Here is a 5,689-nt window from a genome sequence, read left to right on the forward strand (position 1 = left end):
TTGGTCAAACAAACACAGAGTCCTGCCCAAAACTCATGCCATTGGTTCAATTAAACAAACATGTTGAAAGTGTCTCATAGTAATATTTTTAGTTGTTTCTGCACACGAAGCTCGGAAAAATGACAACAGATAAGCACCTTTAGATTACATTTAGATGCATTGAATCTTAATTTTTAGATATCATTTTACAAACTCTTATCAATAACTATTCCGTTGTTACTTGTTATTGGGTTTATAATTCCACATATACTTTTTGTTTTGTGGTGGTATAATGGGACAAACCATCATGCAGTAGTATGTTTCAGCTTTTAGAGTAGTGCCTGATTTGTTTAAAGAAAAGAAATGTGGTTAAATATTTGCCGGCTGTTACTCAGCGCAACATAACACACATAAACTGATGCTGATCGCATTATCTGTGGTGAGCCTAATTACTGCGGCTGTCATATTATGTGTTGAATGTTGTCTTGACAAGGAACACTTCCTCTATGGCCAGGAATTACCTAATGTGCAAAGTAACCAAGCAGGAAAAGAGACTGCAAACATTTGCATTTGCAACATTCTGGGAAAAAGAATTGATTTGAATTGGGCTGGGCTGGGCGATATTGCTTTAAAAATACATGCTGATATTTAACGGGCTTTTGATGATTAATATACATTTTGATAATGATCAATATCAATGTATTCTCTGAAAAGGGTGATTGTTCACCTATCCAACCCCTCCCATGCCCCAAGGCATGTTTAACACACTTTTTTTCACTAAATAAACACATGGAAGAATTATATTTAACCAATTTCATGAATAAATATAACGATGCATAGAAATAAACTGCAATATTTACCTACATATAATATCTATTAGAATAAATATTACAGAAGTTGTCATTTTTCATATGAGTAATGACACAAAGAGTTCTGAATCGATTTGCTCAAATGAGCCGTTTGAACTGATTCACGGCAGTGAATCGCATCTTACCAACAATAATGCCATCAACTAGATTCAAAACTAAAAGCTAAAATACAGTAAAACGTTTGCATGATTATATCTAAAATGATCAAAGCATGTCTTTCCACACCTTTTTCACTAAATAAACACATGAAAGAATGATATTTAACCAATTTCATGAATAAATATAACGATGCATAGTAATAAACAGCAATATTTACCTAAATCTATAAAAATATATAGAAAATGTCACAACTCTCATAACATTTGAATAATGACACAAACAAAGAGTTTTGAATCGATTCGTTTAAATGGACAGTTTGAACCGATTCACCGCAATGGATCGCATCTTACAAACAATAATTCCATCAAGTGGATTCAAAACTAAAAGCTAAAATACAGTAACAAATTATGAATGTTTAGGTCTAAAATGATAAAAAGGCATGTTTTCCACACCAAATGAACAAACAATTATATTTGAAAAATGTCGTGAATAAATACTGTATAATGATAGATAGTAAGTAATAAACGGCAATATTTACCTACATATATATAAATATATCTACAAAACTAAGAGCTAAAAATTATGTAAAATTTGAGAATGTTTAAATCTAAAATGATCAAAGCATGTTTTCCACACCGTTTTCACTAAATAAATACTAAGGATTAATAATAGTTAATCAATTTAATTCATATTAATACATATACATAGTAATAAACAGCAACATTTTGCTACATACATGTCTATTAAAATGTATAATAAATGTCGAAACTTCTATGAACATTTTTGAGTGATGACGCAAACGAAGAGTTTTGGCCTTCCGTCCACACTGAGACGGCGTTTTTGTCCGCGAAAACTGAGCTTTTTGAAAACGCACTCCAAAGTGGATAAATTTGAAAACGCCTTTTTCGTGTTGTAGTGTGGACTGTGAAAACGGATGCTTTGGAAAATGTTTACGCATTTTTAGTCATGCAGTCTATCCAACCAAAACATTCAAGATGGCGGCCTGTGTTATAGCAGCGCTGTTGCGCCTGATACTCACTTTGATAGCGTTGTTAAAAAATAAACGTCACTTTGTACAACCTTCACATTGCATTCCTTCAAAGGCGAAGGGAAGTTTACTCGGAATTGGTGTCTGGCGACGGAACACGAGGACAGTTGCGTTTCAGACCGTACATGTAGCGGGGATTTTCCGCATGCGTAGTGACGTGATTTAATTTAAGAATTTTCATACGTTTCAGTGTGGACGAGCAACTTTTGGAAAACGTTTGAAAACGTTTGTGTGGACGGAGATCATTTTGAAATCAATGCTTGTAAAGGGATCAATGGAAAGGAGGAGGCGAGAACCGGCTTGACAATATAAATAATAGTTTAATGATAAACTGAAAAGACAAACACACACGTGACGAACATGTCCGTAAACTATCTCTCTCTCCCGCACAATCCTCCGCAGTCGGCCTTTATCCCTCTCGGAGGCTTGATTAGCCTGATAAGGGACCGGGTGTGTATGATCACGACCCGGCCCCGCACTCCGCCCTGCCACAGCCGTTTTTAAATGTATCCGGATCAATGTAGACGTAGCCTTAATGTACATGTGAAGCAAAGTACAAAACTAGCTAATTTCCATGCTACTTTATTATGTTGGATTATACTTTACATAACATATCTAATAATTGTTACTCCATATAACACAAGATTTGTGCTTTTATTGCTTAAAAACATTGGCCCTATTTGTGGAAAGTGCCTATTACTGAAGGAACTTATTCAAGCATGTTAAACATATTGGTGTGGCTCGAATGTTTTCGCAACCATTACAAAAAGTGATTATATATTTGTTCGCTTGGACATGCTAATCGGATGTAAATTGGTTCATTGATAATGATTCTCATAAACTTGCATATGCAGTTTGCCATTGTGGAAAAGTTCCAAAAAACAAGCTTCACTTTCATTCACTCTGTCTCTTTCAAGGTCGCCTCACCAAACATTCCTCCTTAATGTGAAATTCCTTGATGATTTGCAACCCGTCAAATGAACTGGACTGGATCCCACAGAGGAGAAAAAGAGGAAGAGAATAAAGACAGTAACAACTCAAATGCCAAATATTCTGAACTGAACTTGGTAAAAGTGGATGTGGCTTTACTGCACTTTGAATGAGTGCGGATCAGATATGTTAAAGAAATAGTTTACGCAAAAATGAAAACTCTTTACGAATTACTTTCTTCCTTGGAACACAACAAGAATGTGAATGCAGATTTTTCTGTATAATGAAAATGAATGGTGACTGAGGCCAACATTCTGCCTAACATCATCATCTGTGTGCCTCGGAAGAAAGTCATTTGGGGTTGGAACAACATGAAGGTGAGTAAATGATGACACAATTTTCATTTTTGGCTGAACTATCCCTTTAATAGTGTAAATTCTGGTTTATATTTGAACACTGACAAAAATGGAGCACAAAAAAGTTCCTTATCAGTTAATATGTCCACATACTGCATGTGCAGTAGATTTATGTCTTTGAGTTGGACGAACTGCAAAAGATCAACAGAAATATGCAGCCAAGACGTCCTATGCAATGCCGTTTACCAAATTCGGTTAGTCTTGACAAAACTAGACTAGAATTCTTCTCTTAGCTTTGATGCATCCAGGGCCTTGGCAAATTTTATTGCATTGCAGTATTAATAAACCAATCTAGATAGAGTCTGTTGATCTCATAACTTTAGCTAAGCTAATGGCAATGTAAAATATAATTGCACAGTTTTTTTCTTTTCTTAAGTTGTGTCTCGCTTAACTTTATAGTAAATGATTAAACAGGAAATGGAATTTGTACTTATCCTAAAATATATATTTGCCTTTTGCACCTTCTCAGTTTTTGTTCCTTTTTTATGGTTATCGTTATTAGTTGTTTTAAGTTGCGACTTTGCTCAAGCTGTGACCTGCTTAGATGACATATTTAGTTACTTTAATGCCTGATTGCTACTGTCATTTTGTTTCTATTCCTCACAAGCCTAGCGATATTGTATATTAAACAAGAAAATTGCATGGTTAACCCGGTTACAGCAGTTGAAATGACATCTAATCTAGTATACAAAACCTGATTTTAAAAAATGCACCCGTATATTTTTAAATGTATGTAAAACACCCAAACTATTTTTGTTGAAAAAAAAATATTTGGGATATTCTCTGATTGGCAGAGATTATTGTGTGCTATGCTTATTCTCTTGTCTTGCAAATTGCCAATAAAATTCTAAATCCCGGGAACTTTTTTCTTGACGTGTTGTTGGACCTTGAACATGTAAGTGTTTAAAATCAACATGAAATCCAAGCTTATTTACTTAATACATGCTATTTAACCTCATGCGACCTTGAGTACACATGCGTGGGTGTTGTATTTTGGCTTCGCTATACGCAATGCATAATTTAAATGAATTTAAACCAACTGATCTCAGTTCAGAAGACTCTGGGCTGTCATTAAAGGGTTAAACTTTAGCCGAAAGAGTTATGTGACCAAGCAACATGGCGCTGACCACAGCGGAGTTTGTCTTTTGGGAGAAACGGCAACAAAACTACATCTGGAAAGAAACCTAATTAAGTTTTTACATTGAAACCTGTTTGAGTCAAAAGATTAGAGTGTCTAGTTTCATCTGATATGCAATTTTTTTGTTTTTGTTTGAGCAACTTATCTCGGAACGCCACACTCATATACACAATGTACACTAATGTGTACTTCAGCACATTTTAGAAATCCTATATTTATTCTGATGTAATGTCTGTAACGTCTCTAAAACACGAATGACCAACTCTCCTGGAAACATGATAAACAATTTGGTAAATTAATCTGACTTTCTATAGCTTGGTATTATTTAAAATTTCACAACTTGGTCCCGCTGTCCACATATGTGGACATTCATTTTTAGGAAAACTATTTGCTCTAGAATTTACTTATTTATGCATGTTTATTAGCTGCTACTACACGTACTCTCAAAATCATCTGCCTCTGAAACTACTTTTTGACCGACATCAACAGGCCCTCTTATTTCTCAAGCACTCCTCTCCAATCAATTGGCTTCATTCTGGTAGTTACCTACCACTTTTCACAATATACTAAATTTACGGTGGATAAAGTTTTTCTCTGTAGGAATATTCTGGTTACAACCCGGTCTCATGACATAACAATAGTACAAAATGGTGAAATCGCAAAGAATCGGCTCGTGCAAACCGTACGACTTCCAAAGAGGAAAAATAAACAAACCAACTAACAATGTTATTACGATTTTTTACAAAAGGCGGGTCCACACTGTACGATTTTGGCCACGATTCTGCTGTCTGAGACAAATTTCGGGAATCCTAAAAGATTTCTCTCGTCGCAGGGCAAAATCGGCAATCTTACAACGTTCAGTTCACAGACGGCCGATTAATAGCCTTTGCGATGAAATTTGGCCAGTGTCTGAAATTATTTTAATTACTATTTTACTTTTAATAAATTTACTTTAAACGTCTGTAAAATTCTTTAGTTAAGATTCACACCATTCCAATTGAATTTATAAATAAATAAATGCATACATACATAATTACAATAAAATAGAAAGATTGAACAATTTATACTGGTAAGTATTTATGGGACGTTTTAATCCAAATCATCAAATAGAAACGTACGTCATATTTGTGCATCATCCATAGGGAATTTGCTAAGCGTGATATATTAGCAGCCTTTATGAATTTTCTACATTTTACTTGGCCGAGAAAGA

At 34.8% G+C, this 5,689-nt stretch overlaps 1 protein-coding gene across 1 annotated transcript in view; it reads left to right on the plus strand.

Annotated features, from left to right (window-relative positions):
• The window catches only part of ndfip2 (Nedd4 family interacting protein 2), a 25,109-nt gene extending 20,907 nt beyond the window's left edge, over window positions 1-4,202 (plus strand). The window contains exon 8 of the mRNA XM_052127186.1: window positions 2,913-4,202. The gene's annotated coding sequence lies outside the window, so the exon portion shown is untranslated. The remainder of the gene's footprint in view (window positions 1-2,912) is intronic.
• Window positions 4,203-5,689: the final 1,487 nt, after the last annotated feature.

Source organism: Xyrauchen texanus, chromosome 5 (assembly GCF_025860055.1).
Source record: "Xyrauchen texanus isolate HMW12.3.18 chromosome 5, RBS_HiC_50CHRs, whole genome shotgun sequence".
NCBI classification, from domain to species: domain Eukaryota; kingdom Metazoa; phylum Chordata; class Actinopteri; order Cypriniformes; family Catostomidae; genus Xyrauchen; species Xyrauchen texanus.